Genomic DNA, 12,714 nt, shown 5'->3' on the forward strand with positions numbered 1-12,714 from the left:
AGGCCTTTGGAAAGCTCTTCATGGCAGAGACTCCATGTTTATTTGTTCTGGTAAGGTCCATATGCATCTACAGCACTACATAAAATATCGGTGAATCAATCTATTTGTCCATTCTTCTGTGTTTTTTCCCCACACATGTGCCTCCAAAGTAGTTTGGTGTACAACCCACATGCTACATTCACTGGTCAGAGAATTAGTGCATTGGGGTATTTCCAGTTATATTGATCGTTTTGTTTTTGTTTTGTTTCCTGTTTAATTATTTACCACAGTATCACAAGCTGCAGAATTGTGGGTGAAAGTTCTAATTAGTATGGTAAACCCTGTGCAACTTATAATCATGCAGACGGAGTTTGCAGTGTTGTCAATTGTCAGCTTCTTGAAAGTTACAAATGTTGCACTTGGAACATACAGAGTGTGTAAATCCTGTCCCCATTTACACAGTGTCAAAGCAGCAGAAATCCCACAGGACTGTCCCATAGAGCATTTGTAAAGCCATAAACCAGATGTCCTGTTGCTGGTGAAGCACCCCATTACAACATGTTTTGGGTTTCTGGGAGCAGGCAGAGCATCCCTATTGTTTACTGCTTCCCTCACCAATTCACATTTCCCAGTCTGCCTAATCACATTTTGGTAAGGTCCATGCCTTTTATTACAGATGGGGACACTTGAGCTTTGTCTACACTAGACAAGTTTCCCACCAGTTTAACTAAATCTACTTAAACTCGTGCAAATCCCTAATATAGGTGCACTTAAGCTGTTATAACCCTTGTGCATAAACAATTTATTTTAAATTGGTAAATTACCAATGAAAAGAAATACAAATTTAGCAAGGTTCAAGCACTTTAAATACATTTATATTAGGGTTTGCACTGGTTTAGCTAGATCAATGATACTAAGATTGAGGCTTGGGAGCTCAAGTGGCTCTTTAATGTGTCTCCTGTGGCTCTTTGTGGCACATGGTGTTAAAACACTGTGATTTAATTATTAACCAATATAAGATATTAACCATTCAGGATGCTTTTACTGTGTTATTAACCAATTGTAGAATACTTGGTCAGTCATTTTGTGGTGAGAATATTATATATATTTTCTCACTGGACAAAATGACACAGTTTTAATATCATGTGCTGTAATATATATAAAATAGTAAATGAAACAATGAATTCACACTACTGTGGCTCTTTTGGGTAATGCTGATAGCTAATTTGGCTCCTGAACCACTGAGATCTGATACAGTATCCTTACGAAGGGACAAATTTCAAAACAGAAATGAGAAAAAAATATTCTAGCACTACCAGTTTCTCCTCCAGTAATTTTGTTCTTCCCCTTTCCTTGTGTGTTAGATTAATTGTTGACATTCTTTTTAATACATGTGGCTGTTCTTCATTAAAAAGAGTTTGGGTGTTTTTCCTGCTTGTTTTATGGTGTAAAAGCAAACCCTAAGCTGGACATCAGAGCTTGAGCTTCAGTCTTAGCCCAAATTAGTGGTCTTCAATGCAGATTCACGAGACAGACTGACAACATGCTGGTTGCTTTGCACAGGGGGCCTAGTAAATAACTCAATATATGCTGAGGACCAGTGTCACTTTATTTTATGGCAATAGGGCTCTATTTTCACAAAAATAATTGAGCTGCACACTTACAGTCGGCAATTATTTATTTTATACACAATGGCTTTTTATATGCAGTTCAAGGTCTATTTTTTAGGAAGTTTAGTGCACTGGTAATGGTTTTTCAAACAGAATAAATTGGTTTTGAGGCTTTTCTTCTGCTCATCCTTGGATTACTTTTTCTAAAATGACAACAAAACAGCAAGACAGAAGCAGTTTGAGTACCCCTCACACAAAGGCAATATCTGCCCCTATTACCAATCAGTGAAATTGTGCTCTAGATGAGCCAGAATCTGGCATCCCCATTCCTAAACATAGGCCATTGGGGGATAAATCTTTGCTTGTAACTCCAATGCCATCTCTTGTCCTCATTACTTTAAATCATGACCCCATCCTTAAGACAGTTGTGCTGCCACATGGTAAATGTCATGGCTATGCTCGGAAGCAATGAGGTGCTGTATGACCAACAAGACATATTCAAACCAGAGTTTTCAGCAGTCATTTGGAAGAAGCAAAAATGCACACTCACATGTGCACTCCCCAGTTTCCAACTCAGGGAACAGCGGCAACAGATAAACTGCTGACTTTTCAGCCAGCTGCAAAAACAAGATTCCAAGACAAATCAACTTAATTTCAAACTTCTGAGGGGGATCAGTGAATAGAGTTCTTCTATCTGTCCCTGCTGAGCAGTTCCCAGAACAAACTTTTGAACTACTGGGGGAAAGGCTTTTGTGTGACATGCCAGAAAAACCTCATATGAGAAGCTTTTATTGATCTAAAAAACATACATCACAATTTGAAAAGACAGCACAAGGACAGTATGTTGTAGGAAGCACCCACACAAAGGTCACCGAGCAGCTCTTAGTAGTCAGTAGGCCATTTGGCCTGACCTCAGAGTTTGCTCCTCAAATGAGAGATGGTCTGACAATGTTACGGTTTTATATTTAGTTTCATTGGTTGAGTGCCGTGACTCAGTATTCATGTTGTGGCTTGCTGATGTGCAAGCCATTTCTCCCCAACCTGCCTCCAGATATCACAAGTCTTTACTCTGAACACAACGTCCCATCCACAGGAACGATAGATCAACATCAATAGGTAACAACTGCTAATGTAATCTACAATTATATCTGAGATGAAAAACTTGTCTCCATCTACTAGCTGTATCCCTACCACCAAGTGCTTCTTTGTAATACTCATGAACAGAGAGCAGGAAAACCATCCAAAACAACCACCACCTTTTAACAGAAGGGCTGTTTCCCCCAGGAGGGAGAGCGCTCTGCCATCATATCATGTAACATTGTGAGAACCTGTAAACTTTCGCAAAGCTAAATAAGCCTAGGCTATCAGACTGAATAGAATGTTTCCGCAGAGGTGAAGGCTCAGTAGATGGTACATTGGAGATTGTCAGCAATGAATTTCTCCATTGGAGATGCAGCTCCATTGGTGCTAGCCATACACAGCAAGTGTCCTTGTGTAGCAGTCGAATTTTTTATCATTAAGCAGAATTTTACGTCTGCTTAAAATCAGCTCTAGAAGACCCAGTGGCAGGTCAGTGTACCTTAGTACCAAGCAGTCTTTGAGCTGCACTGCTGGTAGTGCAAGGTTGCAAGATTAAGGAAAAGCCTGTGTAGATAAGGCTTGAGACAGTGTTTTTTTTTTTTTTTTAATGTGGGCAGCACAGCATGAGGGGGACTCTCCAGCAGTCTTTTGGAGAAGACTTAAGACAAACATACTGCAGCTGTTCATCATTAAAGATCCAACTTCTGTTTTTGTAAGAATAGGGATGTTCGCCCCAGTGCCTTGTCTAAATTCCAGCTAGGGACATTACTTTCTGCTTCTTTGAATTCCTTCTGCAGTTCCACCTGGGTCTCCTAATTTTCTACAATCTTTGCCTCAAACTTAGTGTTGCCCTGTTTATGAATAGTTACTGCTTTCCACCACATAGGTGGGATCATTTCGATAGTGGTTGGACTGTATAATGTGCATTTCATTCTGTAAAGCACTTTATGTAAAAAGGTGTTCTATGAATGCAAAATATTTGTACTTTCAGGCACCCTCAGAATTCTCTTATGTGGATTTAGCATTTGTCCGACATTTTCTGAATGTAGGAGACCAATTATTATTTGCAGCCACTAGATGGCACTGACAATTCATATCCGTACATCACAACTCGAAAAACTCAAATTCATCTCATCCACTTTATGACAGTAAGTGTATCCAATTTTGGGGGGGGATGGCTGTAGGGGTCCTCTAATTATTTTCTGCAGAGGCATTCACCACCGAAGCAGGCATTTTGAATGATAAAAATAACTTTTTCCATGGAAGTCATGCCGGTCCCCTCCATTATACTTCATGTTCACAAAAAACCTCAATTGCAATAGAATTCTTCTCCCTCAATTACAAAAAGCAGCAACCAAGAAGAAAGAAGAACTGCAGTCGGTCCCACAGAAAAAGAAATCTTGAACTCTAGAGACAAATTCAATTATTCACAAAGAGAACCTTTTCAGAAATGCAGGGGCCTGAGCTAGTCCTGCTGGAGGCAAGGAATGATTACCCTTGCAAACTAGCGTCCTCTAAACACTGCTTAAAGAAAGCACTGCTCCCAGATGAAAAAGCAGTATATACTTTGAAGCAGGAATTTCATTAAAAAGTAAACTAACCTTTTAGGTTTCCTTGATGTTTAGCACCAATATTCCTACATTGCCACCCTGTTTTGGTTTTGAACTTCGTTGAAAATAGTAAAATCTACTGTTATCAGGCAACTTTCAACAAAGCAACTCACTGGGTTATGATTAAAGGGTGACTCAGGCAGTTTAGTCTACTGGCATAGGACACTGGGACGAGAGTGAAGAGACCTGGGTTCTATTCCTGTTTCTGCAACTGGCCTTCTGTGTGACCATAGGCCAGTGACTTTACTACTCTGTTTCCTCACCCAACCTTTGTGCATCTTGTCTATTTACAGTGTTATTTCTTCCGGATAAGAACTATTTCTCACATTCTGTGTGCAAATTGCCTAGCACAATGGGGCCTCTATTTCATCCGGAGACCTTTAAGAACCATCCTCATGCAGATAAAGTTAAAAGTCATCTTCATTTCAAAAATAATTTTTGCAATGGCAACTTTTGTTTTTGAAGCAGAATCATATTTAAAAATATATATTTATTTTTCACTCTTTTTATTACTATTATTTCTTTCAGACTGGATCATGAAAGCAGACTCACTTTTGCATATAATAATTTCCAGGCTGGCCTGCACAAGTTCAGTGCACTGGTTGCTGACACAGTAGGGTCAAGTTTTTGTTTTGTTTTTTTGAATACTGTGTCTACTAGAATTAAAGACAAACCCTTATCCCAACATTTCATTTGGCCTTTAGTCCTGTAGAAGCTTGAGGCCAAATTAACCTGACAACGTCCCTTTAATGAAGTCCCTTAACCATCCTTATGTATCTGGTAAATACTGTTTTCTCCACTGTAGAGATTGGGAAGCTGGCACAGAAGTGAATTGATTTGTCCTAGGTCCCAAATCAAGCAAAATAGCAATGCTAGGACTACAGCTCAGGAATCCTGATTCCCTGTCCTGTACTCTAACTGTTAGAAACACTGCAAGTTATCTTAGTGACTTCCTGGATTAAATAAGGGCCGTTTTCAAGACATTACTAGAAAGTATGATCATTGTGGGAAAGATCCTTTCTGCAATGAATTAATCCGTTAGTCAGTTTGAGGCTTTACATTTCATGACATAGCAAAAAGGGGAACAGCAATGATGGTCAACAAATCAAAAGATGAGCTGTCTCTAGGGAATTCAAGCTATTAAGGAACTATATATTTAGCCTTCAGAGTGAAACACAAATGTCCAAGTGAAAACAACTAGCTTTCTCACTCACACCACAATCAGCTCTGGATCATCACCTTCTCCCCTGCCAGAACCAGCAGAAATCCCTAAACACTGGATTGCAGAGTACAGCTGACAGGAAAAGCAAATGCTATTTAAAACAAAAGAAAATACCCACAACCACCACCATGCACTAACAAAGAAAAACTACTGCGACAGAGTCAGACAGAGGGTTTTTAGGAAATTAAGGACTGTAAAGAGCCATTATTTTCCAAGGCAAACTAGATGTCTGAAAGATTAACCCTGCCTGTTCGTTGCTGCTTCTGCTTCACCTGTGGCAGAACCGTGGTGTTTCTTCTTGTTGCCCCTCCACCAGATGCATGTGTTTACATGCACATTCCATTCCCTGACCACCCCCCATCTAGAAGAAACATCAAATTAGAAGAACTCAGCCACATAAGATTGTTTGCAGTATTGTTCTTGTAGCTGTGTTGGCCCCAGGATATTAGAGACACAAGGTGGATGAGGTAATATCTTTTACAGAACCAGCTTCTGTTGGTGAATAAGCAAGCTTTCGAGCTACCCAGAGCTGAAAGAGAGCTCTGCGTAGCTCAAAAGCATGCCTCTTTCACCAACAGAAGCTGGTTCTGTAAAATATATGGTCTCCCACATAATATTGTGATAGAGATGGCTATAAAAAGCTATTTGTTAGAAAAGGGTTAACCACTTATAATGTCAGTAAATACAGTCATGTTGAACGACAGACTCTTTTAGAGGGTAATACCCTGTATTTCCCACCACGTTCCATGTGAAAAGATTAAGTTTCTAGCATTTATGATTTTGAAGAAAAATCTTCAGATGGTCATTAAAAGCAGTTATTTCTGGCTGAGTCTGAAAATGTCTTGAAACAATAGTGCTAAGAGGGGTGTGGACTGCTTCTGTTCATTTCAGTGGGGAACTCAAGACCAATCTTGACATTTTAAATAATCACTATTTCACTGTTCATCAAAGCCCATAAAGAAGGATGATCATATCATGCATCTTTCTACAGTGAGTGGCATCTGTTTCAGCTATCTCAAAGGTGTGGAGCTTTGTTTGGGAGCAGAACTTGGGACAGTACCACTTTTCCCCCGATTCGATCCCTCGTCCTAGATTCTATTTCCATCTCTGCCATTGACTTCTTTATGATTTACTCAGTGCCAACATCGTGTTATTGACCTACTGATATACCTTGGGTAAGTGATTGCATGCCACAGCTTCCCTTTTCTGATTTCCCCTCTTTCTTGCAATTGCTTAACCTTTGCAACATCACAATATTAGTAAAGTATTTTGAGATTTTTTATTTGAGAAGTTCCATTTCATCATCCTCTCCATTTTACAAATGAATAAGTTGAAGCACAGTAAGCTTACGGGATTTTCGAATGAAACATAGCAACTCAGTAGCAGATGCAGGATGGTTTCTAATTCCCAATTCCAAAATTTATCATAATTGTTTATGCAGAGGAGATTCCCGAAATCTTATTCCCATATGTTGAAGCCACATTCTGTCCCTTGGAAAAAAAATCACACCGTAAATTAACTTATCTCTTACGGTAACTGAATTTTAAAAAGGAGCATCTTGCAAGACCTTCCTTAAATGCAGTAAGCTGGAGAACTGCACTATGAGCAAGCACAGAACAAAATGACTATTTAAATATAATCCCACATTTTAATCACAAGCAAGGGGGAAAAATCTTATTGCTGAACTGAAATAAGTTGATTTGCTGTGAATCAGATTTTCAAAGGGACACACACACGACAGGGGAAATGGAATACATGAGGCAAGGAGAGACAGCTGCAACAAGTAATATTTTTCTCTTAAAATTGGGCAATTACACAGAGTCAATTTCTATAACAGATGTTACAACATGGTAAAGAGCTTATTAGGGAAAAACACACCATGGATTTACAAGGGACTAGTTTAAAAGCCCAACAGATTGGTCTGTAGGAGGAGTAGACCAGAATCTTTTGGGGCTAGCTTCACTGACATTAATGAATACACTAGAGGTGCATTTGGCCTGTGATGTTTAGTTTGAAAAGAGTTGATTGTGGTCATTTAGAATGCTAGAAAAGTATTTGGGCTGAAGATCAGTGGAACTGACCAGCTGCTCAGAACACAGGTATAATATTAGAAGTCTGATTTAATATCTTGTTCTACGAGCAAAGCTTGTGGCTAAACAGGAAATAAAACTCATCTATCCTTATTAGATTTGGGCTATAATCTCATACCACTCAGATATTGGACTGAATTGCTTTCATACTGCTACCAGCAGCTTAAGGGAACAATGCAATTGTGGCACCAGACAACTCAGCAGTGGTACAGTTTAGTTGGACTGCAAAATAGACTGTGAATCTAAAGTATGCTCATGTTTAGTGGCTTGAACAACAGAAATATCAAGCAAAACCTGCATGAGAAACAGATAAGATAGACGAGTATTTTCATCAGTGATGATAAACAAAAGGAGCGTCATCTAGCTATGCTACAGTATCTATATTAAAACTGGGTGCAGCGAGTGTTGTATTTCTTCTTTTCCTCTCTGCTCCCTGTAGGCAGGCAGTGCTATTAAAGAAAACTAAGCCCAAAGCACACCAGCAACTGCTTTCCTTCTATATGTGTCAGCTAAATTCTCCTTTGACCTCAGTGTTGAATTAACGAATTTGAACCAAAAACCTGAGACTATCTTCTTCTACAGCTGTTCTGCATCGTTTGGCCTGATAAGACACAGACTCAAACTTGCCCATTTTATTTTTAGGCTATTCCTTACAAAGGCAACATTTGCAATTCCATTTTTTAAAAATTATTTGTGTTATAGAGTAGCAAGTTGTGTTTTAGACTCAGGTAATATAACATCTTTGAGTCTGATGATGTAATTAACAAAAAAGATTTGACATGCCAGAATAAGGCACTGTCTCTTGAATAGGAGAACAGTAGGAATCCAGAAGTGTAGAGCAGAAGTCAACAGAGGCTGTCTAAAGGAGTTGTGCACCCAACTCCACTAGGCTCCTGTGAATATCCCCGCCAGAGCAAACATGTAGAGAGGGCAGGGGGTATATCGAGGTTCACACATACCCTTTAAACTAAAAATCCTACTTAACAGCTTCCCACCCTATGCATCTCCTGAGCTGTGACACCAGAAGGCAATACAAGTAACATGTTTTTATGGAAAAAAAATCAGATAAATCTAATCTGGGACCACCAGCACTAATCTTCATTTCTGTAATTTCGGGAGAGTATGTTGCATTCTTCATATGCAGCAAATGTTGAATCCTTGCTTAAAACACAAAATTCAACCTTAACTATACAGCTGTGGCTCATGTCTCCATAATATGCCACCTGCAGAAAGTAATAAGGGCCCTGTGAGGAAAAGGAATCTGATATCCCAAAGCAGACTGTGGACAATAAGTAATAGAAGTGCTTGACTAATTATTCCATGACTAATATGATTTGTAAACTATAACCTGAATATAAAGATAAACCTTCTGGACTTCTCCTTTTTGGGTGAGCAGCTAGCTAGCCCAGAAAGTTTGAGGAAATTCACCCCTCGTAAGACTTTACCGTTACCATATTGTTTCCCACTTACATGTGAGTTGAAGCAGTGGGGCTACTCAAGTAAGGAACTCCCCTTCCAAGTCTTGGACACACTAAAATGGCCAATAGTCCGTGCAGATTCACATATGCTACCTTCACACCTTTAAATCCTAATCTAGACAAGACCTTAGAGAACCAATAACACGGTTCTCAGAAAAGCATTCTTGTCTACCCTGGGTGAGGGGCATTTTCTTGTTAATGCCATGCTAATCACATTAACACATCAAAGAATCCTTGTGGCACCTTAGAGACTAACCCATTTATTTGGGCATAAGCTTTTCTGGGCTATAACCCACTTCATCAGACGCATGGAGTGGAAAATACAGTAGGCAGGTATAAAAATACAGCACATGAAAAGATGGGAGTTGCCTTGCCACGTGGGTGATCAGTACTAATGAGGGCAATTCAATCAGGGTGGAAGTGGCCCATTCCCCTCAGTAGACAAGAATATCAACAGAGGGAGAATTATTTTTTGTAGTGACCCAGCCATTCCCAGTCTTTATTCAGGCCTAATTTGATGGTGTCAAGTTTGCAAATTAATTCCAGTTCTGCAGTTTCTCGTTGAAGTCTGTTTTTCAAGTTTTTTTTTTTTTGTTAAAGAATGGTAATTTTTAAGTCTGTTATTAAGTGTCAAGGGAGATTGAAGTGCTCTCCTACTGTTTTTGAATGTTACAATTCTTGATGTCTGATTTGTGTCCATTTATTCTTTTGCGTACAGACTGTCCAGTTTGGCCAATGTACATGGCTGAGGGGCATTACTGGCACATGATGGCATATATCACATTGGTAGATGTGCAGGTGAACAAGCCCCTGATGGTGTGGCTGATGTGGTTAGGTCCTATGATGGTGTCCCTTGAATAGATATGCGGACAGAGTTGGCAACGGGGTTTGTTGCAGGGTTTGGTTCCTAGGTTAGTATTTCTGTTGTGTGGTGTGTAGTTGCTGGTGAGTATTTGCTTCAGGTTGCGGAGCTGTCTGAAGCAAGAACTGGCCTGTGTCCCAGGGTCTCTGAGAGTGAGGGATCATCCTTCAGGATAGGTTGTAGATCCTTGATGATGCGCTGGAGAGGTTTTAGTTGAGGGCTAAAGGTGATGGCTAGCGGCGTTCTGTTACGTTCTTTGTTGGACCTGTTCTGTAGTAGGTGATTTCTGGGTACCCTTCTGGCTCTGTCAATCTGTTTCTTCACTTCCCAGGTGGGTATTGTAGTTTTAAGAACACTTGATAGGGGTACCGTAAGTGTGTGTCTCTGTCTGAGGGATTGGAGCAAATGCAGTTGTATCTTAAGGTATGGCTGTAGACAATGGATCATGTGATGTGGTCTGGATGAAAACTGGATGCATGTAGGTAAGTATAGCGGTCAGTAGGTTTCTGGTATAGAGTGGTGTTTATGAGACCATCACTTATTTCCACTATAGTGTCCAGGAAGTGGATCTCTTGTGTGGACTGGTCCAGGCTGTCACTAAAACATGGCTGTCACTAGTGATTTCCAATGGAGTGTAGACAAGGTCTAAAGTTCGGCGATTTATTTGCTAGAATTTTAGCAAGCAGGATTTAGCATTGCACATTCAAACACAAGAAAGGAGTTTTGTCTGGATACAAAACAGGGTTCTCAAGACCAATGCCAGCCCCATCTGACCTGCCATGTCTTTGGGAAGCAGTCAAGTTCTGTCTTGCGGTGGGAGAGGATGTAGGTATTTCCTTTCAAGAGACCAAAATCAATTGATCTTTCCTTGGTGGTGCTGGAACAGAAGACCAGGACTCTCAAGGCAGATTATAAACACAACTCCCTCAATTCACTTACTCAGGATCTGCTAGAGATGGTTAGAGCCTCATTAAGTCAATTAATATAGATGGTCAAAGTGCATATTTTGTATGACGAAGATTATTATTATCATCAGCAAAGCAGTAAACGAAGGGATCAGCTGAGGACCTATAGCTTCTGTGACCAGAGAAAAGGCCAGACTGTCCCTTGCATTTCCACGTGTAGAGGGAAAGCTGGGTAGAGTCTGAGGGTGGCAAAAGGGGTGCAAGTGGCAACGTTAGGGTCTCATTTTGCTGCTCACAGGTCCATGAGGGGGCCAGGGCCGATCTCCACAGCATAGTTGCCTTAGCAATGATGCAAGAATTATGCAGTGTAAAACTACTGCCAGTATTATCTTACTTTGGTGGCCCTTCACAAAGCAAAACTCACCCTGAGGGGGATGCCTGAGGGCAGCAAAGAGCTGGGATTGCAAGGGAACATGCTTCTTGTGGCAGCCCTGCTGTCACACAAAAGAGGGGCTGAGAGTTATGTGGAGACACTTCACATCAATGGCTCTGGTTTTTGTGGACATCATGAGAGCCATGGCTTCAGGGGCCAGCCCCACTACCTGTTCCGTAGGAAGGACAACTCCCCCTACCCTCCAATAGTTTAGTTTAGAAAAGTGTCTTATATCAGTCTCCTGCCACATATCTCAGTCAGTCCTCCCTAACCTGCATTTCAGAGATGTCAATCATGGATGCATCTCTTCAGGCTTTATGGCTCCTTTGCCTGTCACAAGAGCCCATTCCCCACTTTAGAGTTGGGGGAGCTGATGAATATGCTCAAAACATCTCTGGCATCATCCTCTGGAGCCACATGGTCACATAGGTCTATCAGGCAAGGCAGTGTGACGGACCCCAACATTCACATCCCTCCGATTCCTCAGGGCCAACAGTCAGGAGAAGTGGGTCTTGTGGGTGCAAATTTTAACATGTATGAATAGGTAGATTCTGTCATCTTTTTAAATGCTTGCATAGCTTTCTGCCACTTCAAATTGCAAATGCATGTGTATACATATGCAACTTTGCATATGGAAATAGGGTGCTGAAAAATAAGCCCTTACCATTAATCGAAGCTGTTCTTAGCAGCCTGATAGAGAATTTCTTCAATGTGATTATCATCTTCACCAAGTCCCTGTAAATAAATTTCCACCACATTATTTGCAGTCTTAAATCTTTTTTTAATATTTTCTTCAAATAATAATTTCTACATTCTGTGAAATCTACATAGGCTTAGTCAGCAGAAATATCTGCTGACCAGAATGCTGGGAATGAAATGTACAAATCACACTTTTGGATCTGAGGCCCAAAACACAAGGCCAATTTCCTATGCTGCAGGTCTTTGAGGCAGTGTCTTCATACGTCTTATGCATCATCCTCTCTATTTGAAAAATGAAGCCATATGCAGCCTTGCCAAAGGAAGAGGCGATTAACATTGAACATAGATCGAATTCCCCTACAGGATTTCAGAGCAAACAAGCTGAACTCTGACCCAGAGAGATTGGAATGAGTTTTAGAATGTTATCATATTCCACGATACAGAGTTAGATGGATACTGCTGAGTGAATGGCAATCTTTTCTGACAGAACCTACTTCCCCCAGTAAATAGAAGGTAAATATGACCGAATGAGGAGTGGCAATAATGACAATCAGTACCTTGCACTATCAGACCCTGTAAGTCAAATGGTGCCAGACTAGCCTTTTATTTTCCCTTTTGGTAGGGTCGTACATTGACTATATTCAGTCAGTCACATCAGACACAAAATATTACTGACCTTAGAAAGAAAGTTTCAAAATAGTCTCTTGACAAAAGATAACTGATGGACTGGATTCCTCTCTTGTATT

At 40.4% G+C, this 12,714-nt stretch overlaps 1 protein-coding gene across 1 annotated transcript in view; it reads right to left on the bottom strand.

The window, feature by feature from the left end:
• CD96 (CD96 molecule) overlaps positions 1-11,957 on the bottom strand; it is a 53,630-nt gene extending 41,673 nt beyond the window's left edge. Inside the window, exon 1 of the mRNA XM_073306111.1 lies at positions 11,934-11,957. The gene's annotated coding sequence lies outside the window, so the exon portion shown is untranslated. The remainder of the gene's footprint in view (positions 1-11,933) is intronic.
• Positions 11,958-12,714: the final 757 nt, after the last annotated feature.

The sequence above is a fragment of the Lepidochelys kempii genome, chromosome 1, assembly GCF_965140265.1.
Source record: "Lepidochelys kempii isolate rLepKem1 chromosome 1, rLepKem1.hap2, whole genome shotgun sequence".
Classification (NCBI taxonomy): domain Eukaryota; kingdom Metazoa; phylum Chordata; order Testudines; family Cheloniidae; genus Lepidochelys; species Lepidochelys kempii.